This window comes from Rhinolophus sinicus, linkage group LG06 (assembly GCF_036562045.2).
Source record: "Rhinolophus sinicus isolate RSC01 linkage group LG06, ASM3656204v1, whole genome shotgun sequence".
Taxonomy (NCBI): domain Eukaryota; kingdom Metazoa; phylum Chordata; class Mammalia; order Chiroptera; family Rhinolophidae; genus Rhinolophus; species Rhinolophus sinicus.
This window is the reverse complement of record NC_133756.1, coordinates 124856632-124883767: the sequence shown is the minus strand read 5'-3', so window position 1 is coordinate 124883767 and position 27136 is coordinate 124856632. Positions and strand designations below refer to the sequence as shown.

The 27136-nt window shown below is 43.3% G+C and overlaps 1 protein-coding gene across 4 annotated transcripts in view; it reads left to right on the top strand.

The window, feature by feature from the left end:
- Positions 1-1250: 1250 nt before the first annotated feature.
- The window catches only part of DENND2B (DENN domain containing 2B), a 140706-nt gene continuing 114820 nt past the window's right edge, over positions 1251-27136 (top strand). The window contains exons 1-3 of one of the 4 annotated variants that reach the window (XM_019728554.2): positions 1252-1395; positions 1643-1776; positions 17396-17449. The gene's annotated coding sequence lies outside the window, so the exon portion shown is untranslated. The other 3 variants (XM_074335958.1, XM_019728545.2, XM_019728573.2) reach the window with 3 other exon arrangements.

The following is a 27136-nucleotide window of genomic DNA, read 5'->3' as shown; positions in this document are numbered from 1 at the left end:
CTGCAGGTGGAATTTGCCTGGAGCATTGTTAAATTCTGTGGCTCCTGTCCCCTGAGGATTTTTGTACCTGTGTTCTTTTGTTGCATGCAGAGGTTAGAACCACCCTAAGTTGAGATTGGAGACGATTGGAAAAGGCTAAGTCCATCCAAATATGGCCGAGGTCTCCTTAAGGGTTTAAGCACTTTAACGAACTAGAGTAGAAACTCGCTGCTGGATTTTGAGTTTGAAGTAAAATTTGTTCTGATTTGCCTTGTTTCAAGTAGTCTCCTGGGTTTCCCACAGTGCCTCAACAGCAACTGAAATCTTGGGTTTTGCGAATGTAGACCAATTCATTTTACCAAGATTTATTTTTCCCACACAGATCACTGTGTCACACTGTAGCCTTGTTCTAGAAAGGCCAAACATATCCTCTGGCATCTATATTATTGAGATAAAAAGTTCATACTGGTAATTCATGTCAATATCCTTTTTAGGCAAAGGAACAATAGAGTTTATCAGTTTGGTTCTTGACGCTATTTTTCTTTGATCATGAACAAGTTAAATTATTTTCAGAATGCATCTTAAATTCCCCAGTATTTTTTATGTTTGCCCTGCAGCTGAGTAAATGCTCCTTAGGATATGTGACAATTGAATTGGCTTGGGCTTTGAAACATACCTTGGCCATTGGAGCTGGTTTATGTTCATTCATACACATTTGTTCCTTCAACTAGGTTTGTGAAAATCAAATTAGTGTATTTCAGTATCAAGGTCTGTTTATAGTGATTTATGGGAGGAGAAATTGGGTTACATGGTTTCCTAATATCCCACCATGTATGTATGGGTTTAGATTTTAAGTGATTTGTATTATTCTTTTCCAAGTGGATTGTCATACTGGGTTAAAAATTTCTTTCAGGAGTCCGCTAATAAATCTTAGATTCTCACTGCTACTGGGTATTCCGTTGCTTATTGTCTAATGACACTCTTTTCCAGCTTTTAGTTTTGCAAGCTAATGAAGTATTTAACACAAATTATCAGAATGCCCTTGGAACTTTTGGTTCAGACCAGACTCTTTGGAACCCCAATGCTTTCAGAGTTCCGCTGCTACTGCTGCGGTACCAAATGTAGCTTCTTTTAATGTCTGTTTGTGTTTTGCAGGGCTTCCCTAGGCTGAGGTCTGGGAGAACTGAAAGAGCTCATCGGTTTGTTTGAAGGCAGGCAGGCTGTCCAGGCAGCTTTTTCCCAGACTTTCCCAGCTCCGGCTTTTCATGCATACCAGCAGAGCCGCTTTTTTCCTCCAGTGATTGAAACCATCTGGACTGAACGAGGGTCACGTGTGTATGAGAAAATGACATAAAGTTTTAGACCCCCTTGTGCTTTGCTCCAGACCCAGACGAGTGTTGGTCGGATGGTGCGGAGGTGAGACCATTCAGTTTGAGGGCCAACTCCTCATCCTGTCCCCACCCCCAATCTCCCCTACCCCTGTGTCTTTCCTTCCTACCCCACCCCGCCCCTCGCGCACTCTCAGCGCGGGTTTTCTTGTTGCCTCTGAGCACACCCCTCCGCCAGGCTCCAGCAGCCCACCCTCTCTGTCTCGGGTGGAGGCACACCTCCTCCACGCCCCCTCCACTCAAATCTGTGCTCCCTCCTTTCTCTGTCCCTCCAGCCCGGCCGCAGCCCCGGGTGCGGATGCCTGCCCACCGCCCGCCCTCTCTCCGGAGCCGCTCCTCCTCCGGGTTGCACAGCTCCAGGCCAGCCCCCCATCGGTGTGAGCGTCCAGCCTGGCTGGGCAGCGCAGAGGTAAGTGCAGTCAGCCGCCGCCCTGCTTTCCCTGCCCGCCTGCCCGCGGGCCGGGTGGCTGCCTGCTTGCCTCAGTGCTTTTGCTCTGGGCCGGGTGGCGAGCAGGAGGGTTAGGGTTCCAGCTGTGCCGCGCCCTGCCTGCCGCTGCAGCCCTAGCCATTTTCCCGCTATTCTCCACTCCTTCCCTCCGGCAGCGTTCCAGCTCTGTGAGTATTTGCATCCTGGCGCCCGGACTCTGGGGGGCCTCGGAAGGCGCAGAGGAGCAGGGCGGCAGGGCAGCTCCACCGGGCTGGAGGGGACTGCCCTCTGGGCTGCCGGGGCAGGCTCTGCTTTCCGCCTGGCTGGGGCTGCGCGGTTGGGGGTGGGGAACAGCGAGACGGGGGTCTGCGGGAGTGCAGAGCTGTGGTGTGCGAAGTCCGGGCGGCCCTGGGAGTGAGCTTTGCAAGCCTCCTTGTCCCCTGGACATGCCCAAGCTGCTCTGCAACGGCTGTTGAGCTCTTACCTGGAGCTGTGGTAGCTTGTGTGCAGGCTCCTTAAAGAATACACACACACACACACACACACACACACACAGAACTCAAACAAAGGAAAATTAACTTTGTACTCTTATCACTTTAACAAATTAAACTGTATTTATCGGAATGATTATCTTTCCTTTTTTGCCTTTCGGCTGAAGTGTACTAAGTATTAAAGATGTATTTTTTGAAGTGGCCCAAGACTAAAAGAACACGCTTTAGTTAACGTTTATGCTACCTTATCCAAGACTTTCGTAATTTAGTAGAGTTCAAAAGACTGAACATTATCAAGTGTTTCCAAAGAGAGATTATTGCATTGTCCTGGGATCTTTATGTGAACGTGGTTTATAATTACTTGAATGTGAATAAAACAACTTCTTCATCAAGTGAGAGAATTTGCTCGGATGCTGCCTCAGTCCAGTTCTTGCTGGTATCCCTACGCAGGTGTTTCTGCCATTTGGACAGTGGGGTCTTGGGAAGGGTGAAGAGCTCATTAGCTCATCTCTAGGACTGTTTTGAACTATCTCATATGCACATACTTTAGCTGGCCATTTTAAGATAGAGTCACACGGTTTAAAACCCAAGTGACTATTACTATTTTTTTCTCCAAGTTATATTCTCAGAAGGTGAAGCCCTTCATTGATGGGATTTTTTCAGAAATAGGGATTTCTAAAGAGTCAGAAATAGTCTAGGTCCCAGAAAGCTGATTGGTGATAGACACCGAATTAATTGCTCATAGTCTGTCTTCCATGCTGAATTAAGACAGCGCAAAGCAAGAGCTCAAGAGTAGCAGGTTGAATGCATGGAGTGAAGCAAAGGCTTCCTGGACCCTTGATGGACAACTCTGAGGCAACTCTATTCTCAAAGTATTTCTTACTGAACACTTAGATTGTGATTAGCTTGGTAATTAGAAAAAAATTTGCTCTTGGATTTGTGAACTTCTTGGGGAAAGAGGAATGAGATTTTACAACCATTTCAGATGATAGAAGGTCAGAGGAGAAAACAATTGTGAGCCAGGGTGGCTTCATAGAAGAGAAGGGATTTCACTTAGGCCTTGAAACACAGTGTGGTTCTGAAACTAGTGGAGAGTTGCTGGGGAGGGTTTTCAAGAGAGAGTAGACCATTTGGGTTGAGCTAGGGAGAAAAGTAATGCTTAGTGAGCTGCTCTTCCAGATGCCCTGCTCTCTCTTTCATCCTCTAGTGTTGTGAAGTAGGCATTGTTATTCTTATTTTAAAGAGAGATCAGAAAGATAAATATCCGCTCAAGATCCACAAGTAGTAAGTGGGAAAGCTGGAATTCTAACTCCCTGTTATCTGACTCTAAAGCTTGTGATTCCACAGCTGCCTTCCCCAACGGGGCAGTGGGAGGTTCAGTTGAAGCAGACTGTGGTCAGCTTGAATTCTGGCTCAGGAACTGGAACTTTATCCTACACACATTGTCTAGCTTTTAAAGATTTTTGAGAAAAGGAGCGATGGGCAAAGCAATGTTTTTGGAAGATTAATGTGACATCTGTGTTCAGGAATGTGACACACTCATCACAGGTCATGTGCAAGATATAGTTCTTAATTAGGAGGTTAAAAAAAGTAAATGTAGCCAAGATATCTGGGTGTTGAAAGTCTGCCCGATTTACCCTTCAATAGCTGGGTTCACTGGGTAAGAACTAGCTGCACTGACCACAGGGTTACTGGGGATCAGAAGAAAGCTGGATATGACCAAGCGGACATTGAAATGGAATGTGTCTGTGGAGCAACAACTGGTGGTTTGTCCTTCATGTTCCCCATGTGGTTTGCAATGCTGTGGTGAGTTTTTCTCTTCCAGGACTACCCTGGGACCCCTGGAACGTAGATCAATGTTATAATTTGTTGGAAGAGCCTTTACTAAGTGGCAAAGTTGAGCTCTAAACCAGGGCCTCTGCCCTACAGTTTTGATTTAAGTTGAGGTGTCCCTTACCTTCCACATTTTCTTGTTTCTTAGAAATGCTAAGTTAACAAAAACTTGGTACTGGCAAGGTAGAAATGAATTGAGATTACCTTTCTTAATAATAAGACCAATTAAGATAAAATGTACGTTTCTTAAACTTTCTGTTATGGAAAAGCAATAGGATGCCTTTGGAGAGTTTGGAAGGGATATGAAAGCCAGGGTTTAGAGATGCACAAAGCTCTTCCTACCCCTCCACATTTCTTACCAGTTAATTGTGTTGTTCATATATACAGCTAGGGAGCTTACAGGACCATTGAATACCCAAGTTTATAGACAAGCCCTTTGATTCTCTGCAGATAATGGGCTCAGGAAGGGCAGCAGTGGGTGGAGCCATTTTACTAGAATTGTCTTGCACTTTGTGTACAATCTAGATTTCTTGCTCTTCTTTGTGCAACCTCTAGGCCTTTTCCTCTGAACTTGTTACTGTTTTGAAGACTTGGTTCTTAGGCTAAGGAATGTCAGGTAGCATAAAGTTGCACACAAAAAGGGCAGCTGACAAGGCAGAAAAATCAAGTTTTGTCAATTAGAGAAGTTTTATATTAATTAATGTTAGCATCAACATGGTTGCAAAACCAAAATATGACCTCAGTTTTTTATACCGATTTTTACCTTTAAGAGCCTCTAACCAGAGAGCTTGCCCTATTGAAGGACACTTTGATATGTGAAATTCTCACCAGCACCTCTAAATGTGTCAGGATGACTCAGTTTGGGTTTTGGATCTCTGAGGAATGTACTGTCTTAGTGTAGGTGATTTAGAGTCCAAAGATATGGGTTAAAGTTCCGGCGTTGCCATTTCTTTAGAAGTTTCTGGAGTTTGACGTTGGAGGAATCTCTTAGCTGTTTTTCTAGTTTGTCTGGATCAGGGTAATCCCCCTAGGACCAGACAGAGTTCATGCCCCCAATTATTCCTTCTCTCAGTTTGAATGTGGTATCACCTGAAAGCCATTTTGTTTTATCTGTAGCCTCTAGTTATAGATCAGAAAGGAAAACCGTCTACGTAGGATTTCCTCCCAAGAATGGCAAAGCTTGTTGTTAGTCCATCGGTGATCTTTTGGTATGAGTTCCTGTGAGAATGCTCTTGAAGTTAGTTTTGAGAGTTGGGTGTGGGGAGGTCTCAAAAAGAGACTTTCACAATTCTCTTATTTAAATGTCAGAGATGTTGGGTTGTATTTTGGCGCATTGCTTACTCATATAGTTGTTAGTGTTTTATATTTGGTAAGCATTTGTCATTTTTATAATTTATTAAGGAGTTATGTAGATTTTCTAAGCTAGCTAAAAGCTTAGAAAAATAAAACTGGAATAGCCTTTTGATACTCAGATGTAATCTCTGAGTACAGTAGAACCATTTGACTATTTTAACCTACTCCACCTCCAAATATCCTTAAATCTCTCTCAAGAGATTACACAACCTTCCTAAGAAACGTTTTCTGAGCTTTCCAGACTGATGAGCACAGATTATCTCCTTGTAGTTTGCCTAAGTTTTCTTTCAGTGTTTCTTTTACTGTTTTCCCACCTTTCTTCAATGCACAGATATTCACAGAGTGAACAAATTGTCTTTTCTGGATCCCAGTGGCTGTACCAAATGTATATATTGTCCCTTCTGTACCCATCCTTTCCTTGCCTTCCTCTGGCTAAAAGAGCAGAGCTTTCTCTGTTTTTCTTTCTAAGTCTCATTGTTTAGATCCATGATTATACTTGTTGTGTTTTGTTTTATGCAGGAAGTCAATATCAGATATGTTGGCAATTAGAGCTTTCAGATTGAAGGGAGCCTTTTGGAAATAAAATGTGCCCCCTCCCCCTGACACCAGCATGAGTAATTATGGAACATTTGTAAACTCTGGAGATGATTTTTTAAAAAAATTATCATCGAAAGAATTTTGTTCAAGTCCTTTAAGGGCTTAAAAATAATCCAGCCATTGTAAGATTGCACTAAAAGTAACAGCCTAGCCCAATTAAAGCCTTTCTAGAAGTGTGAGAATCATTTGCTTAAACTGGAAGTTAGGATCCTCAGGCAAATATTATAGAAATAAACTGCTTAACCCTTATTAATAGCATAAGAAATAAAACCCTTCTTTACGTACTTCTTCTGATAAAGGGTGATAGTGATTATGATGGGAACTGTGGTTGTCAGTGTTCTGGAAACTACTTTGAGTGGGCAAGTGTTAATATTGGTGGCTTTTTGTCTCTCTTTGATGGGAAATAGGGATCTTGGATATTAATTTAGCTAAGGACAAGTTTGAACCTAGATATTTGTGGGTATTTTTGTCCATTCTCCCTATTCTTCCTGTTCCCCAGGGCTCACTGGAGTGGGGTAGAAGGAACCTCTAATCTAGGAGTCTGTGTCCTGGGACGTTCTGTCAGACACTAGTCTTCAAGGAGGAGCTCTGCATTACTATTATTCATACACTCTTTCTTTCCTGTGTTCAACATTTATTGAATACTATGGAAAAAGCACTGGACTAGTGCTTTGAAGCATCTGTTTGTTCTCTTATTACTTTTCTTTATGAACATGCTTAATATTAGGTGTCTGAAGAACTAATGAGTGGGTCATGTTAAGAAATTAGATGGAAAATTTTTTTGTATGTGGGATACCTCCTGATTCACATATTGCTATTGGGAAGTGGCTGTTAATACATCACTCTGGCTTTTGCTCTAAGTGCTGACACGACTCCTTATAAGAAGGCTCAACATGTGGGGGTATATTTTCTAGAGAGTAAACAGGGCACAATCAGTTATTTTTCCTATTAGTTGTGCTAGATTACCCTTACTGTTCTAGGAACTCCACTTAGCATAATATCTATCCCCTGCATTAGAAAGTGCCCAGTGGTAGCCTGGAGAAGCTTTCCTGAAAGTCTGGTCTCGCCACTTGAGCCAGAGATGGATGGATTCTAGGTGCTTAGACCCAAAAAGCTTCTGTGTAAACCAGAGTGATCCTAACACTGGCACCAAGTCCAAGGGAAATGTAAGTTCTCGTGACAGTTGTGTCCTAGATGGGAATCAGGCTTTTTGCTTCTCGGTGGACGCTGGAATCTGCGCACAGACACTTGGATATGAAGAAAACCCAATTTTAAATGGATGTTTAGTGCTGCGGGGTTAAGGAGCGTGTAGAAAAGTGGGATTTGACATCAAAGTGTTTATTTGAATCCTCAATGTTCAGTTAATTAGAGATATCACTTGTGAGGTTTCTGTTTTATTATTTTTCCCCCTATGTCTTTGTTTTGACAGGTCACTGCATTGAACTAGAATAGTATTTAGGACCAAAGTGTTTATACAGAAAGTGATGGCGGAATCATGGGAGATGAGCAGAAGCTATTTTATACCTTACTTAGGATGGACCATTTAAAAAAACAACCCATAAGTAGACCAGTGGTCAGAATTAGTTAGAAATAGCTTTGCTGAAAGGTACTGGTAGAGTAACATCGAGCAGCCATTGTCTATTGCAGGATTGGATCTGAGTGAGAAAGCCAATTTGGGAGCAGTGTCATGTGCCCAGTTCTGCCCACATTCACGTCGCCTACATAGTTCCCATGTATTTGTCACTGTTACTGGTCCCTGGAGGGCTAGGGGCAGATTTCAGGATGTGAGGCTCAGACTTGGTTGAAGCCACATCAAGAGCTGGTCCTGGAAGGTCAGCGTTGTTTTCTGAGGTTTATCATCACCAGGACCGGCGTGTGGGGAGATGGATGGGAGAGTCTGGGAAGAAAAAATAGAAGGGCATAGAGTTCTGTGGAGATTGAGTAAGGAATGAAAAAGTTAGCACTTTTTCCCCCTCACTGACTTGGACCTTTTTTCTGTTGGAAACGCTTATCACTCGAGGTCATTTTATAAATACTTGCAGTAACTAGCTGACGGCACTGAGACTTCTGTACATTGGTGAGACGTCTCCTGGATGATTCTCTACATATGTATTTGGGCTTTCCCCATATTGTTTCCCTTATTTCCCAAGTTTTGATGTTTTTTGTTTTTGTTGTTTGTTTGTTTGTTTTTAGGAATATTATGGCTTCATTGTCTAGATTCTTTCAGAGCTATGCGTGCTGGGGGCCGGGGGACTGAGTGTGATGTGTTGCCAGAAATGAGAGACTTCTGTACTTAGACAAATCTCCAGGAAAGAAGAGACAGAAAAGTTTATATACAAAGCATAAGGATTGGGAAGTCAGAGGAAAAATGGCACAGCAGGTAGTGTAACTGCTTTGGTCAGTGTGGCTGTCTGCTAAGATGGACCTGATGGTTGGATGGTCAGGTGGTACTAAGGATATCTTATAATCCACATCATTTCATGAAGAAGATTTTTTTTTTCTTAAGAGAATGCATAGTGCATTACATTGATTTACTTATTTTTGATATTTACATGTGAGTATTTGTGAACTCCTGAGTATGTGTTTAACTCTATGCCAAGCAGCATGGTGTATATACAAGACAAGCATGTGAAGAAAACAAAACGAAAAAAAGAATCTGAACTTAGAACATGTAATTGTTGCCCAAGGAACCATATAAAGTATTACGTTATCAAGCTTTCAGTTGTGAGTTACATGCAGGGGCTGTAGGGCCCCAGACAAAGCTTAGGACATGCAGGCTTATGGTGAAATCTGGATGGAGGCCTTTGGAGCTGTTGGAGTGTCCAGGGCTCAGGCTTCAGCCCCTTCTTTTCTCTGTCTGCACTTTATGCGTACGTGGATGATCTCGTGGTTTTAAAGTACTAGCATTCATGGAGTATTTACTCTGTGCCAGACCGTGTTCTAAAGGCCTTAGTGCACTAGTTTAATCTTCCCGACAAATTTATGATTTAGGTACTGTTATCCTCACTCAAAGATGTGGAAACTGACGTACAATGAAATGAACTGTGTTGAGATCACACAGCTTATAAGCCAAAGAGTCAGGATGTGAGCCTACGTTGAAGACAGTTGAAGACAGGATGCCAAGCTCATAACGGTTCTGTGCAGCCTTCTAACTGGTCCTGAGTCCTCTACTCCTGTCCCTTCACAGTGTCTCCTCCACATGGCAACCAAAGGACTCCGTGTTTCCCCTGCTGTACCCCTCACATGGAATCCCATCCATCATACTTAGAAAGAGAATCACATTTACTACCAAGCCCTTAAGTGCGCTAACCTCTAGCCCTCCCACCTGCGCCCCATCTTCCTTCCTCCCCATCTGTTCTGTCTCACAGCCTTTCTTCTACACCGGGGATGCTGTTTGTACCCTCACTTCATTCAGGTAGCAGCTCAAATGCAGCTCCTCAGGAAGCCTTTCCCTGACCATTCTATGTGAAACTACTGCTATTCATCAATCTTTAATCCTTGCTTTGTTTTTCTCACTAGAGTTATATACATACTTGTGCATTTTTCCTGTCTGCTTTCCCATGCAAATAAACTCCATGAGGTTAGGGAGTTGGTCCATCTGTTTACTGGTATCTTCACTTTTTAGAACAGTACATGGTAAGTTTTCTTTAAATATGTGTTGAATGAATAAATGATATCATTTGCATCTGATGTTCATGTTTAACATGACTCCACTTGGATAGGAGGAGTGGAGAGGAAAGGGCTATGCAGGTGATATATACAGGTCTGGGTCTTACTTGGCTTTCTGTTTATTACCAATGCTTTGCCATAATATCTGGCCAAGAAAATGCTCAGAAAATCTTAGCTGAATAAATGTGCCATGTGATTTGTTTTGGGTTCCAGGCATAGTAGTTCAGAGAAGGGTTAGGATAATGTGGGCTGGAGTGCTTAGAGAGAATTCGTGGAGGACTTGCAGACTTTGAAGGAGATTGGATTTGTTGGGCATGTAGGAATCACAGAGTAATTTTTTAAAGCTGGATGGACTATTAAGCTGATCTAGGTCAATTTTTCCATTTATGGATGGGGAGACTGAGCCTAGGGAGGCAAAGGACTTGTCCAAAGGTACACAACTAGTTTCTGTCAGAACCACGTCTAGAATCCAGATGTTTTAATTCCTAGGTCAGTTCTCCTGCCTCCATACAATTCTGCCTTCAGAGTCGAGGAGGACAGTTTGGGGGATGAGAAGTAACTAGGAATGGCATGAGCAAAGGCCCAGAGGCAGAAAAGATGTTGGCTTGTGTGGGACAGAAATTTGGATGGGAACTAGGCTGTCCTAATTGGATCAGCAGGTTTACGGGAGACCCATGGGAGATGCAGCGGCTGTATCAGGCGAAGACCAGGAAGAATCTTGAAAGTTATCTTGAAGAATTTAAATGTGGAAAGACAGGGAGGCATGCATGGAAAGCGCTTGAAATATTGTTCTATCTTTTCTCTTCAGTGAAGGTGATATATAATTGATAATACGGAAAATGGATTGGGATTGAGGAAGAAACTGGAGCCTTGGAGGAGTTAGGAAACCCTTATAACAATCCAGGTACTAGTGTAGTTAGGGGCCTAGAAGCATTTGTTTGTTTGGGTTTTTTGTTTTGTTTTTTGTTTTTGAAGGTGACCTAATTCTCTGGTGTGTACCCAGGTTTCTAAGAGCATTCTGAAGTATGAAGCTGAAGAACTGGTATTTTGCCTTAATTCTGCATATGGCTATAAATGACAGTTTAGTATCCAAATGACAATTCCTGGGTTTCCCCAACCTGGGCCAGGTAATGAAAGTAGGGCTAGAAGATAACACCACAGTGGTGTGAAGATCGTGGTGGACGGGTTGGGGAGGCGCAGACGAGCGGATGGACAATGAAGGGAGCAGCTTCCAAGAGAGGGCCTGGACCTCTCTGTCAGAAGAGCTGCATGGTGGCTGGGGAGTCAGGCGTCCACGACCCCAACCTTACACCGCTTTTTTTTTTTTTTTTATGACACAAGAGGCATGTGGAAATAAGACCTGCCTCCTGGGCCCACAAATACTTTGGACAGATGGGTTGTACTGAAGCCCAGACCCACTGATGTGGTCCACGTACGTTTTCAGCCTGCGCTGATGAGAATAGATCGACAGCCCTTACCAGGCCAGTGAACTGGCACAGGCTAAGCTACTTTCAAAGTGTTTTCCATCCTCAGGAATCTTTTTCTGTCTCTAAAGAAAATCTTTAAAGGTCAGCATGAAAGTGAGAACACAGACCTGTAAATAATATCTCATACTGGATCTGAAAGTTTGAGTCGTGGAACAAAGCCTGGAGCATCCAACAAATACCAAGCAGGGCCTGCTGACCGCCAGCTGCTGTGCTGAGCATTGGAACTTTCATCTTTTGATCATATTGCATCACATGTTATTAATAGATTATTATCATTTAGTTCTATTCCACGTTAAAGTTTTCTAGCCCCAAAGATTACATAGCTCAGTACGTAAAACCTCAATTCGTTTAGACTTGTTGACTTACGTTTGCATTCACTTGTAGCCCGTTCATTGCGTAACAGGCAGTATGCTGAATGCTGAGGCGGTTTTTGAAGATGAATAAGAACTGGTGAGGGTCCTCAACTGGTTGACTGGGATTTACCAGGTAGACCTGGCAGCTTTCCACTTTGCTGGGATCCCAGCCAAGAGGAGAGTGTAGGCAGCAATAATGTATACTCCTTTACTTATTTTGCCCACACGGAGCCCTGCCCTCTCCCCCTTACCCCTGCCCAGCATCTCCATCTTTAAATTTAAGAGAAATGAAAATTAGCTCCTTTGCCGTAAGTTTGGGAAGTTCCATTGAGGGCAGCACTTCCCTGCTGAAACCTTTAAGTTTGAAATCTTTTCCAGAAGAACCTCTCCTGCCTGTGTAATCCCAAAGAAGAGGCTTCTCCGTGAGATCCTTCTTCCTTCCTCTGAAAGTTCCTTTGCCTACAGTGTGGATACAGGGCATGCAGTAGTCCCTGTTTCTCAGGCTCTTTATTTCTGCCTGCTTCCCCGGCTCTTTTGGGGAAGCAGGGAGGGGTACGGTGTCTTGTTTTCTTAGACTGAGTAACACAACGAGAGGGAGGCAATCAGGCTAAAATCTCTCATGATTTGGAAAGGCAGCTGCTCAGAGCAAAAGACGCAAAAGAAGGTGGATACAGAAATGTGTTTCATTGAGCCTTTGGGTTGCCGACGGGAGTGAGGCTGCTTTCCTTTCCTTTGCTTGGCATCCAAGAGCCACCTAGTACATTGTTTGAGGTTTGCTCTGCTTTCTTTGTATCTGTGAGTTCCTTTAATAGAAAACTGTAAAATATAAAATTGTCTTTATTTTCCACTTTAAATTGGTTCTTTAAAAAATGTAATTTATGCATTGTAGTACATTATAAAAAATAAAAAGCTCCCCTTTCCCGACACCCAGATCACCACTGTTCATATCTTAGTGTGTACCCTGTTCTAGATCTTTTTTTAGGTGCATATATGTACATGTATGTATTCTTTTATTTACCAAAGCAAGATCATACTATACATTACTGTTTTTCAATCTAATTTCCCACTTTTCCAGTTCAGTAAATTTTTATTTTAACTAATACCCAGACCATATTTCAGATTTCTCCACTGACCCCTCAAGTGTCCTTACCATTGTTTTTTCCATACCAGAATTGAACCTACAACCATGTGTTATATCTGGATGTTACGTCCCTTAAATTTCTTTTCATCTAACCCAGTTCCTTTTGTATGATACTGTTTTGTTGAAAAAATTATCCCTAGTGGGTGTCTTTAATTGAGTACTGACTCTGACCTGTCCTGCTAAGGGGTTTATAAATGTCATTTTATTTAATCCTTGGAACAACACAGAGAAGCATGTTTTAGTGTTCTTCATCTTTGTCTATCCTTTTCCTGTGGGGTCTCAGGTATCCCCAGGCCTTCAACTATTTCTTTTATGTCAGAGATACATCACCTGTATCTCAACGGTCACCTTAAGAGCATGAGCTCTTGAACCAGATGGCCTGGGTTCAGATCCTTCATCTACCACTTATTGTGTGTTTTCCTGGACAAATCACTTAACCTCTCTGTGCCTCAGTTTCCTCATAAGTAAAATGGGATAATAATAGTGCCTCCCTTCTAAGGTCTTGGCGAGGTAAAATGGACTAATATATGTAAAGGACTTAGGAGACAACCTGGCATATAGTTATTGCTGTTGGACAGCTGGCTGATCCACAGGCACCTCAGCCTTCCCCTGTGCAGTACTTATCTCTGTAAAGCTGCTCTTTCTTCTCTTGTATTCACCAGCTCCTTTAACGATTCATCTCTGATTCCTCCTTTCTCAGTAATCACACTCATAAAGTCTTGTCAGTTCCATTTCCCAAAAGTCCTCCTTACTGTTGCTGCCTCCAGTCCTCTTAAAGCCTTGACCGTCTTTTTCCTGGAATGCAGCTTGAATGTGTCAGAATGCCTGCCCCTGCATGTTCTTCAGTCAATCTTCTAGGCTGCTCCCAACAGTGAGCTTTCTAACATAACAGCTTACTGACCACACTTACTTCCTTTTTATGAGGAATAACATACAGTGAAGTGCAACAAATATTAAGCGTATGTCTTAAGGGATTTCAACCTTTGTATTCACCTGCGTAGCCACCACTCAGATCAAGGTGAGGAAATTTCCAGCACCCGGAAGCTTGCCTTCTGCCTCTTCCCACATAGTATCCACACTCCTCTCTCGACCCACTTCTCCTGTACCTTTTGTCCTGCCTTTTCTTGATCTTCTTGTAAGTGAATCACAAAAGCTCTTTATTGAATCTCCTTAGACAGGATAAGTCCAAATTTATTTATAACATGACATTCAAAAATCTTGTCATCTGGCTTTTTACTTCAAGTCCTTCACACAGAGCCTGCCCTTCCTGCCATGCTGAAATCACATGCAGTTTACCAACACAATAGGCTCTTTTCCCTTTCTTTCTTTTTTTTTTTGCAGCTGATATTCTCTTGGCCTTCTGACTTCATTCCCTGGCAAATTCATCCTTCAGGACTCAGCTCCCGGCTGAATCAAGCCCTTCTGTGCACTCTGGACGCATGATTATTATAGGTAGTTAGTTATTTGTCTTTTTCCCCTACTCATCACTTTCAAGAGCCCATGGATGGCGCAGTTCCCTCCTAATTAGTTAGTTGAACTTTGCACAAGTAATTCATGTTCTTTCTAGAAAAATTAGAAAATAGAAACGAACAAATAACCCCCACAGTCCCACTATACACAGATAACCATTTTTTACATATATACTAAAATATGTAGGAATACTATAAAACAAACATATGTCACAAAAATACTAAATATGTATCTACTTAATATTATTGATGTTTAGTTTTTCCCCTTTTTGCTATTATAAAAATACTCTGATGAACATCCTTATGCCTATATTTTAGTGCAGTTACCCGATTGTTTTTGGAGGATATATTTGTAGAAGTAAAATGGATAGATGAAAGATATGAACACTTTCAAGGGCTTTTGATGCGCTTCGCCAAATTGCCCTCCCGAAAGTCTTTAACCTGCATCACTTCAGCTAGGGTGAGTGAGAGTGCCTGATTTTAGCCATCCTTGCCAAACTAAAAAGAATAAAATAATATTTGCAAATCTGGTAAGATAAAAATGGTATTGCATTGCTGTTTTAATTTGCATTTCTTTGTTTGCTGCTGAGGTTGAATAGTTTCTCATATGTTTAATGCCATTTATATTTCTTTTGTGATTTACATGTTCATGTATTTTTATGTTTTATTTTTACTGATTTTTAGCAATTCTTTTAATATTAAGGATGCTAACTCATGGCTTATACTACATATATTTCCTTCAGTTTGTCATTTATCTTTTTACTTTAGTGTTTTCCACATATAAACATTTTTAATAATTTAATGTAGTGAAATTTATTAGCCTTTAACATTCTCTTTTTACCTGTGGTGTCATTCTTAGAACGATCTTCCCTCAGCAAGATTAAGATAAATACCCATCATTTAGTCTTCTATTGCTTTTTATGATGTCATTTTTTTTTACATTTAAATCTTTACTCAATCTGGAATTTATTCTGTTTTGAAATAATAGTAATAATAATAATAATGATAAAAGCTAATATTTTTGAGTGCATACTGTTATGCCAGACACATGTTTTACATGTACTGACTCTAACACTTTCAACAAAACTGTGGTGTAGACACTGTTCTATCCTCTGTTAGTATTGTTGTAAGTTGACTTCCATTTATCTATTCATTGATTCAGTATGAACCTGATGTTTTTAATGTTTCTTTTGCAACCTGTCCGTGCATAGTCATTATGATCATCTGTTTCATCTCCTTGAGAATCATTATCAGCAATTCTGTCAATTTTATTTATTTACTTATTTATTGAGTATTTACTGAAAGGAAGGCATTCCATTCCTGGGGTTAGCTTTGTTGTTTTCTACCATACACTTTTTTTTTTTTCGACTGCTTATATCTTTTTTCTGTTTATTCATTCTTCAAGTTTACTTGTTGATTATCCTTTCATAGGATGTGGTTTGTACCTGAAAGACATACCATCTGGGTGTATTTCTGGAGAGGATGATTGGTATTACAATCTCCAGGTACCGCAGCACCTTAGTGACGGGGCAAAGTGTCACTGAGTGCTTAGCAAGTGTGAAACAGTAAGAGGGAGATCATGAAGGGCCCAAGCAGAGTTCAAATGAAAGATTTGTGTCTATTTGTGTCTATAAAAGAGGTGTCTATTTGGGACAAGGCAAGGGAGACAGTGTCTCCATTGAAACTGTAAGCAAGCAGGTATCCTGCATGGTAAAAGCATTGGGGGCCGATTCTGTGGGATAGGAAAGACACAGACTTAGCAGATTAAGGGGTCACAGAGCCTGCCCTCCAAGAGGCATAAAACATCTACAATAAAGAGCTAAAGGTTAATACCGAACTATAAAGGGATTCATGAGGCAAATTAGAAGTCATTGGCAAGCATCTGGTATTAGAATTTTAAGCATCAAAATTTTAAATGTTAAGTATATGGGGAGGAGTACTTCAAATTTATTTAGGGCACTTAAGTGATAAACTAACATTTACAGCAGACTATGATACAGGTGCTTGCCTAGAGAAAAGGGAAGAATAATAAGGAAAAGACACACACAGGAAGCCCCAGGGTCAGGGAAAGCAACCAGAGGAGATGCTGTGGGAGCTGACTCTTGAGGGACTGTTGGAGTTGCCTAAGCAAAATTGAGGCGGAAAGGCATTCCAGGAAGAGGGAACAGTATATGCAAAAGCCTACAGGTATAACAGAACATGAAAACTTTGGGGGAAATGGCAGGAGTCGCATGAGCAGGGTGGCGATTTACAGCCAGCCTGACAGTGTACTTTGGTGTCCGGGAAAGGAGAAGCAGTGGTGGTAGATGTCTGTGGAGGGAGCTCTTGCCAAGGGTCAGGCATGAGATGGGTGAGAATGAGAGCGATCCATTAATGGTGCTTCCTCCCCAGTGATGTTTTTCATATTAATAATCTTCTGGACATGCTTACAAATGTAGATATCCTATTTACATTCTGCTGTGGCAAAAGAAGGAGGCCCAGCAAGGGTCTGTTCCTCTCACAGGTTTTGTACCATAGTAGCAGTGGCCAGACTGAGACTAACGCTGGAAACCACGGGTTCTAAACACATTGGCTACTGCTTGTTTGAGGCCCTCAGCTGTCATTACAAAGGTTGACTACAACTTTGGGGTCAAAATTTGATATCCTGGGCCAATAAAGGATTCCCTCCTCTCCCCGGCTTATGAATTTGTTTACATGAAAAACTTTTACAAACTTCTGCAAATTAAATAAAACTTAACATATACGTTTACTAAATCATCCTACTGTACAGAATTCAACTGTATAAAATGTCAGTAGTCCCAGAAAAGTTAGCATGTAAGGTTACTGTTCTGGTCCATCTGGTACTGGGGATTCTTTTGCTTTCATGGTAGAGAGGCTTCCATTAATAGGGATCAAATAGGAGTGCTGTGAAATGAGACCGTGTAGTCCTGAAAAACTGATTAATTTTTCTTGATTGTTTGGAACATTTGTTCAGCAAAGTGATAGAGACGTGATTCAGCATTTGCGTAGAGCAGATTGAAGAAACTCTACACAGAAACACGAGGTGGTGAGATGAGCGGTTTTTCCACATTTTAATATTTTCCGGGATGACACCGAAAGCCTTGCCCTTAGAGAACCCTGAGCCACCTAATAATTCGTTCTCACAGGCTCTTGAGAGGGAGAAATGGGAGATTTACACCATTAAATAGATGCCCTGGGCCTTTTCTAGGAGAGCCTGGAAAGGAATTGAGGACAGCCATGGGAATGCGACCAGCAAGGAAAGGTAAGGAAAGCTGCATAACGCTGATTTCTTGTGGGAAAATGTTGTGTTTTTCATTATTTCCAGCTCTCTTTTCAAAAATGTTTCAAAAAAGCCTACCTCTTGGGGGACAAAAGGAAAGAATGTTGTCAAGGAAGTACTGAATCAGTACAGGAGACCTACTATGTGCCATTCACTACTTGTTGCTTTCATAAATCTCACTAATTGTCTAAAAGAAGAGGAAATCATGACTCAGAGAAACCAAGTAACTTGTCCGAGATCCAGAATTGGAACCCAGGTTCATCGGATTCCAAAGCCCTTTCTTCTGCATTGTGAGGCCTCCTTGTGCTGAAATCATGGAAAATGAATGATATTCTGGATTGAATTAGGGAACTCATGGTATCCAGCTAATTGTTCTGAAAAACCCTGAGTACAGAATTTTTGGACGCATTTGGGGAGAGGAGTGATGCTGGCTAGGAGGGAGGAATTGAGGGGAAGAGACTTCGGAGTTCTTCGGACTTTGTTTCACGGAAGGGATTTTGTGCTGTCGCATCTCGTCCTTGCTGGTGGTTTGGAGGAAGTGGCTCCTGAATTCATTTGCTGCCAGTTATCTCTGTGAAGGAAAATGGGAGAAGCCCAGCGTACTATAGGGATATGGGATTTCACAAAACACAGTTTTTGTTTGTTAGTTTGTTTTTTCAGACCACATAGCATTCCCAGATTTGAAATTTTTTTTCCAGGAAAAGAGACTAAAAATAAACAAGAATCCCACACCTATGTTATCTTCACATCACATAAAGGAAATTTGAAAACCAGAATAATAAATTAAAAACAAAGAAATAGCATAATAGGACAGCCCTTTCCAAGAAAGCACCGTATACTCATCTATTACGAAATTAGGTTATATTTTGAATCACGAAAAATTACAGCATAAAATGTATTGATGTGTTTGTCAGTTTGGGAACTTTTATTTGGTAGTGCAACATTAGGAGAAGCTCGATGGTCCAGCTTGTTTGATACTTTATTTTTTTAATCACAGTTACTGTTAACAGTCCATTTTGACAGGTATATGGATGAAAACAGTATCAATAATCGATATAATTTACTCAATCTGGGATATTTTGGTGCATGGAGAGAAGGGGAGTAAGAAAACTTCACAGGCTTTCCGTTCTGTGGCCAGGCCAGAAGAAAGCAGAAGTAGAAGCTGGTGTGTGACTGGTGAAGGCTCCAGGAAGAGCTGCAAGGACCTGTCTGCCGCTGAGTCATATGCGGGTGGGGGCGAGGGCTGTACAGGACCCTTACTGCCCAGTAGGGAACTGGGAGGAATTGATTCGAAAGGGATGCTGTAGATGGTAAAAAACAACAAAACTTTCATCATGGCCTGGACAAGTATTTAAGAGAACCACTCCTCTAAAGGAATTATCCTGTTTGGTTCTCTAAGATAATCTAAAGGCATAGGCGCAGACAAAGGCCCATTGTTTTCTCCCGGGCAGCTGTTTAGTGCATTGGTGCTAAGGAGGGGTGGGGAAGCAGCAGGACTGTGGCCTAGGTGCTCAGACTTGGGGGTGGTCCAGCTGCCTGATTGTTCGGAGTCTCTTTTACGGGAACTTAAGGCAAACTGCATTTTCCTCCAAGCAGCAAAGTCTTAGCTTCACCTTCCATTTGGTGTGGGTGTCCTGGAGTTTTTATGAGTGCTCTGACTGCCTGGGTGCAGGAAACAAATGCCTAGAAGCGGCTTGGGAATTCCCCACTGTCCTAGCCTGCCTCTCTTGTATAAGGGAACACACACGTCTGCATTTGCAGGGCCAGGCTGGGGAAGTGTGTGTTTTGGCCTCTCTGGAGAAGGGCACATTAGCTTTCATGGCCTGTTTACATTAGTTTAGTCCTTTCTGCCTTTGATTACAAATGACTTGGGTGGAGGATTTCCCTACTTCCATGGAGGTCACTCCTTCCTTTTGTTGGCTTTCTCAACCTTTCTACCTGGGGAAGAGCTGCCTTTTTCTTTTCTTTTTTTAAAAATACTTTCCTTGGCTTAACTACTTTTCTCGGAGACTTTGCCTAGTGAGTGAATCAGTTCACAATCGGGAAACAATTCATCTGCCTCTGAAAATTCCCTTTTGCTGAGTTCTGTGACTATTAGACCTTTTCTCATTTGCCCGTCACTGCCTTAGTTGTCAGTACTCTCCCCTAAGAAAGAGTATCGTCTTCCAAGCCCAGGGGCTGGGCTGCTTATTGGTGCTTGTGCAGCTCCAGTGTTGATGCAGGATTTCTTAGTGCTTTGGAATGTGTGTCCTCGCTGCTCAAGTAGCATGTACACCCTGTGAGGTTAAAAGCCCCAGGTTCTTCCTGTCCCTTTCCCACAGCCAGTAGTAAGTATGGCATGGGAGAGCAGAGGTGGACCTGTGGGCAGGAGGGTGACCGCCACTGGCTGAGTTTCCTGGTGACGTCACTTCGTCCTTGCTCTCAGTGTCCCTCTGCCCACCTAGAGTGTAGGCACAGCTCCAACCCTCTCTGAGGCTGACTTCTCTGGAAGCCTTCTAAGACTGGCCCGCTGTCTGTGCAAGAGAAAACGCCTTGCCCCTCGGGAAGTGGTTGGAGGCCTGTGTCAGTCCCCTTTGTTCTTCCTGTCTATTTGAACAGTCCTGATATCAGAGCCTCGGATGAAATCGAGGGGTAATGTCTGCCCTGTGAAGCGTTTTCTTTATCAGAGGTCACTGGGAAGCTCAGGTGACTTTCACTTGGTGGTAATAACTTTTTCCCTCTCTTCATAGCTTTCATGCTCTTTGGAGAGTTTTTCTCTGGGATGATTGGTAGGATTTATTTTTTTTAACCAGTGCACCTAGTTCTGTATAGTGACTTCTGTTCCCCCAGCCTTTCTCCAGCTAATTGATCTTGGTGCTTTTTCTCCTTTCAGAAGACCCTTATTTGGGCCCCTTGCGTTCCCTTCCAGTTCACTCATAGTGCTGTGTGCTGGCGGTTCTCTACCTGTAGCCTGTCTGCCCTCTCTTTGATTTCCTAGGCATTCGCACCTCACGTTCATGGATCCCTGTCTCCATTACTTGATAGTGTAATGTTTTCTTCTGGCTTCTCTTTGGTCAGCTCTCAGATGACAGTCCGTTCACATTAACATTTGGATCCAGAATCCTCTTTTTAAATCTCAACAATTAACATAAAAAATCTGATTCCTTTGCTCCTAGCTTGTTCTTACGTTAAAACTGCATTTTTCCTTTTGGACACCCCTCTGCTGGCCGTTGCAGTGGTCTTCAGTAGCCCCGTGTGCTGTGCTGACGTCATTCCCACAGTCTTCCCCCCCGGCGTAGATGACAGATGAAATATTTAGTTAGTCTCTGCCAAACATTTTGGCTGTGTTGTTTTGCTTAAGAAGACATGCAGATAAACTGTTTTGATTCTTGGTCTTGCTGCTCTAGGGCAGATGTTTCTCCTATAACAGAGGTATTGTGGTCAGTTGGAAAGAGTGCTGGACTAGAGTTTGGAGAATTGGATTCTAATCCCTGCTGCGCCACAAATTGGTGGTGTGATCTTGCACAAAGCACATTTCTATGTCTCAGTTTCCTTTTGTCAAAAGAGACCTTATGATCAAGAAGATAGGAATCTATGGATATGAGATGGGAACCCAGAGAGTAAGCTTGGGGGATCGAGGCAAGAATAGACAGGCTAGAGGCAGAGAACCATTACCATGAGTATCATTAATGGAACCTGAAGGATACTCAAATCCAGATAAAATGTTTATATATATAGTCACTTTGAAAAAGTATAAAATGTGGTAACAACATGGTGGAACTTCTCTGACGAGGATGAGTTCAGGAGATAATTGCCGGGTCCAGCCCTGGGCTTGCTCTGGGTCCACACCTGTTTGCTGTCACCCTCAGGATGTGGGAGGCTTGGCCTTCTGTGGGTTCGGTTCCATAATTCTGCCTCCCGCCTTCCACCTCTGTTGTAAACCAAGGAATATTTGAAACTCAGCCCAGATCTTCACCTGGCTTTGATTTCCCCGTCATGTGGAGAATGGTCCTTAGAAGTTGTAGTTTCCAGAAAGCTTAAATGTTGGCCAACACGTCCAACTTCTGTATTTGTTGATCACTCCTGTGCATGGCTGTGTTCCAATTCTTGTGCCCTGAAGGTGGCATGGCTTTGTCCCAGCAAGAAATGGGGTACTACTTGGGGGATTACAACACTCGGAGCTAGGAAATACAAGTAGACAAAAGAACTGAGAGATTCCCCCTTGGTGTTCATGAGAAGCAGGTCTTTGAAGAAGAAGCAAAGTGGTTTGACTTCTGCCTAGGAAACCATGGCCCCCGCAAACACATACTCAGAGAGGCAGAGCTGCGTTTCTTCCTTATCCCTCCCTGTCCCCTCTGAAATGATTCTGGGATTTAATCAGATCTTGCCTAGTTTATACTCTTTCTTTCCAGTTAAAGATTTGCATTGGTTTCCTCCAGTACGGAATGAGGTGGATGAGGACACTCTCCAAAGTCTTTTGCTTCCCTGTAATCCTTTGTCAGGCAGTCAGCAGAAACTTTTCTAAATGAGCGCAGAGCAATACCAGTCCCTGCAGGGTTAGTGATAAGGACCTGCACTCGCTATTCCTGCGTAAGCCCAAGCCTGGGAGGCTCTTGGGCTGCTGCAATTTGCTAGAGAAAGTCAAGGAACTGAGTAGAATAGTTCCGGGAAGAAGAGTTACGTAACTGACTGTATATTTTCAAGTGGGCCTTCTTTGCTATTCTTCAGTCCTTTTATTTATCTCTGAGTCCCTGTGACATAAACCACAGTACTCATCCCATATCTTTTGTATTCCATAAGCCCTGATTCCATCATGATTCTACATTGCCACTGAAGGCGTCTTCTACTTGCCTGGGACTGCTAGAGCCAGGTAACGGGAACTCGGGGATGGTGCCTTTTCTTTAGAAAGGTAGGCACTCCAGTTCATCCAGCTCCACGACAACAGGCCGTAAGCAGTTCCTGTAGGCTCTGTAAATGTGTTCATCGTGAATGCCAACATCATCGGGGCGGAGTAATGGTTTGACTTGGGGCTTGATAAGAGTTGTGAGCCCAGGTCTGGCTATTTGGCACTTCCCCTCACCCCAACCATTTTGCCTTCAACCAAGTTGTACTAGGCAGATGGGCCATTTGGTAGCTGTGTGTCACACAATGCCTAGCATGTCCTCCCTGCCACTCCAGTTCTGGGTATCATGAACTCTCGTGTTTCTTTGTCTCTTACCAGTCCTCGCTCCACAGATTCCCCTCAGGCAGGTGTTCTTCAAGCTACCTACATCCTCTTTGACCCTCTTCTTCTCTTTCTCTCCTATCTATTTTGCTTCGACGCCTCAGGAAATACCCTCCTTGTCCCTTTCCCTCTTGGACTGTGGAGTGAAAGCTAGCCCTAAGCATAGCTGGTCAGCATGACGTAAGAATCCTTCTGAACGATAGTCAGACATTTGGGAGTGCAATTAGTTGGTGTGAGGAATCAGTGCTCTCAGTCCTGTCCTCGTGAGAGCCTTTTGAAATCCCTAAAAGTACCTGTCTTTTAATTAATCTGTCCTTCTTCCAGGACTACAATTTGGGATATGTAAAAATCATTTAACCTTAGTCCTCTGTGTTTTGTTTTATTGCTAGTATTTACACAGGTAATTTTTGTATCTTGATTTTATGTATAAACAATATTTTAGCCATTCTATTCAATAATGAGTTTATCTGGGCATCCAACTAACATGTCTAATATTGTCCCTTGGGGAAAATGTCTTCAACTTATAAAAGTGACTGACTAACAAAGGAGCGTTCAGTGAAAACAGTCTTCGTCCTCCAGCCCCTACTGGTGGTGCCACTGTGGAAGGGGCTGACTCTGTTCCTGTCCCTGTGTCCCCGTGGTCTGCAGAGGAGGAAGAGAGAGTGCTTCCCAGGGAGGCCTAGATCAGGAGAGTTCAGTTCTTCCCTTTGCGTTTCACCTTGGTAGTTAGGGGTGCTTAAGCTCCACCTGTCCCCCCCCCCCCCCCGTGTGTCATGTGGGAAATAGTTCTGAAGAAGTTCTCCCACTTTGAAAATCTTGATCTAATTATGACAGGACCACATTCTTTAAACATGTTGTTTAGTGGAGTTAATTGAATTATCTAAACCTATTTTTGAGTAGGAAATAATGCATTCTTATTGTGATGCTGTGTCAGGTCTTAAATGGAAAGCTTCTACGATAGTTTGAAGCTTTGTATATTTCCGGTGGGATAAATCTGCTGCCAATTTATGAAAACTGAAGATGTCCCTGTGCTCGTGTAAGCTACAGCATCTCCTTGTAGAATGAACAATTCAGGAAAATGGAACAATTTTTTGAATAAAATTCCAGGCTCTGCTAAGTTCCAAGTGACTGAGAATTTCCTGTCGAGTGGGACAACCTGTCCATGTGTTTTTGCCTGGGGATTGTGTGTATCATGAAGTTCCAAAGGAGTGTGTCCATAGCCGATTACCTCTTTCTTTGTCCTTCTTTCTATGGTGTCCAGAGGTGGTTTGAGCTCATCTTTGGTCTCGTGTCTGAAAAAAGAAGCCTTTGATCAAGGTTTGGGAGTGAAATCTGTGGCCACAGGGCAGGGTGAAACTAACGGCTCTTTGAAGTACTAAGCCTCTTCCCTTTACTTCTGTGGTACCAGGCTGTAAGTAACTGACCTAACCGGCTACAGACACTTATTGTGCAATTTTGAGGTGAAGATGGGCAAAATCCCAGGGTCTGGGGCAGACATGTGGCTACTAGAGAGATGACGTCAGCTAGTTCGCTGGTGGGTGCTGTGGAGGAAGAGGAGATTCCAGGTGCTCAGCCTTCCTCCTGCATGTGCGGCTGTCTGAAGCCACCCCCGGTCCTGATGGCAGCCAAGGCCTTTGCTTGGGAAAAGCTTACATCTCATTCTTGCCTCCTGCTGTCCCCACAGGGACATGAAATTGGAAAGGGTCTTGCAACTTTGGCTGTGGGAACAAAGCTTTGAGGAATGAACAGACATGTGTGTCTCTGTGTCTGTGTGTGTGTATTTTCTGTTAATACTAACAACTGATGAGGGTTTCCAAACTGGGAGTTGGATATGAGATGGAAGAGGAAGTGATGTCTGGGTTTTTTGGAATCTGTATCAGGAGTTGCCCTTTTCTGGGAAGGGAAAGCAGTTTATGATTTAACTCATTTTTTATTAAAATTATTTGATTATTTTCTTTTGATACTCTTAAAGTGGACACCTAGTATATAACTGGCAGGTGTTTCTAATAACTTGCTTTCTATGTTCTGTTCTTTCCCCTATGCATATCCTAGAACAGAGCCTCACAAAGCCATAACATGTGACAAATTGGAGAAAGCACTTCTTCAGGGAAGCCCTTCCTCTGTGCTCAGCCTTCCCTCACGGACAGGATTCTGGAAACTGTGGTGGGGCTTCGTGGGAAGCCTACAACTCACAGTAGGAATAGGAAAAGCTTTATGACCTCTGAAGCATGACAGAGAGAACAGAGCTGGGAGGCACTGGAGCTGCGAAGCCCATCTGCTTACCTGTCTTTGTTTTCCTGTCAGATGTTGGGCATCCAATCTGGTTCCACACTCCTCCCCCAAGAAGTGGGGAAAAGAAATGAAGCCTCTGCATGGGAAGCCACCAGGACAAAGCTTAGACAAAGCTTATACGTATGCTAAGAGGTTCCGACCTCCCCATCCCAGGCCTGCCCTGGGTTTCTTTGGGACCATCAATAGTTTAGCGTTTCTCTAAGACTCTTGCTTACATTCCAGTATAGCCACTGCTGACTTGAAGCCATATGGGGCCAGCCCAGGCTTGTTCTGTCTGGGCGTCTTCCAACCACTGTGCTTTCCGTTCTTCTGAGCTTTTAGATATGGGGACTTTCAAGGTCTCTGAGCTGCCAAAGTCCTTCTGAAAGCCTGGTTCCTCCCCTGTGGCCCCAGGAAGCTGTGGTAAGCTCCTGGTTTCCTTCTCAGCCGGGCACTTCTGGGAAGCTGTCTACATTCCTTTCTGTCCAACTCTCTGCCTCTGGGGCTCTGTGGGGGTGCGGTTGCTTCATGCCTCTGTGAGGAGGAATGCTAACACAGCTTCCCTGAGACAGTGGAGCCACTGGAGATAACTAGGAGTCTGAAGATGGAATGATGCTGTTTCTTGCAGGCCTGAAACCAGGAGCTAGCTTTTCATAGAGTGCAGTGTGGTACTGATTCTTCTTAAAACTGTCTCCAGCTTGCTTTCCTGTTTCCTTCCCATTCTGGAAAGTACAGAGGTTAGTGCTCAGTTTCCTGTGGTGTTTCTTTGGCGCTGGAGATGGGTGCAGCGGATGCCTTTTGTGAGGAAGGAGCTTAGAGGCAGGTGAGAGAATCTGCCTTCTGGTTGCTGTGTTGACACTCTGAATGGTTTACCTTGGCACCCCCAGCCCTGGAAGGTGGGCACCACCTTTACCTAGTTTAAAATCTTACAGGGGGCAAAAGGATCAACTCCTGTAAAGTAGAACAGGCCCCAGAGAGCATTATAAAGAATGAACATGCTGAACAGAAGAGGAACCTGAGAAGGGGACTCGTTGCCCTAGATACTGTCCCATGTGTGTTTGCGTGTGCGTGTGCGTGTGCGTGTGTGTGTGTGTGTGTGTGTGTGTGTGAGTGATGGCTGGAAGTCGATGCTGGGAGTGAACACTTCTAATGAACAAACAAGGGTAGTAAATCTGGAAAGGGAATGGAGGAAGGTGGCTGTGGAGAGCATGGAAGCTGGGAATTTTTGCAGCGATGTGTTGTGGAGTGGCTAGAGGCCAGATGTGGTGGGAGGCAGTTTGGGCATGCCCACTCTGCTGGCACTGCCGAGTACCCTGGGAATGATGGCCATGAGTGCCTTTCTCGGGGGAGAGGGCTGGTCCCTCAACAGCCTCCCTCACCTTTGAACAACACGGGTTTGAACTGCACAGGTCCCCTTATATGCAGATTATTTTCAATAAATACTGTAAATGTATTTTCCTTATGATTTATTTTCTTCATAACATTTTCTTTTCTCTAACCTTTTTTTAAGAATGCAGTATATAATACATATACAGAATATGTGCTAATAAGCTGTTTACGTTGTTGGTAAAGCTTCTGGTCAACAGTAAGCTATTAGTAGCTAAGTTTTTGGGGAGTCAGAAGTTATACGGAGAGTTTTGACTGCACAGGGGGTTAGCACCCCTAAACCCTGTGTTATTCAAGGGTCAACTGTATCTGTGATTCTTGCCTGTCAGGGCTCCTGGCCTAGAGTGTTCTGGGCTAGAGGCACTGGGTCTGAGAGTCCCCACCTCCCGGTTTGCTGGCTCCCTAAGGATGAGAAGCATTTTGCAGTTGCCAGGCCTCACTGGTGTGGCCGGCAGAGGTGTCTGTGCCCAGGCAGTTTACAGAGCCTTCTCATGGATGCCTCGCCCCTTTAGGGCTTGAGAACAGATGAGGCTTGATTTGAAGCAGATCTACGTCAAAAGCCCAAATCTGAAATGTGTGTTACAAACTTACTGCTAGTCTTGGCTCTTCTCTCTGTGTCTCTCTTCCCTTTATCTTCCCATCTCCGTCAGGGGTTGGGAGCAGCCGCTGCTATCACACAGACTGATCAGGACTTTAAGAATGGAGCTAAATATAACTGTCTGCTCTGATGTGCTCAGACACAGCCTTAGAGAAGAGGTTGATCTGAACCTGTGATAGAGGGGGCCTTTCCACCCCAAACAAAGTGGGTG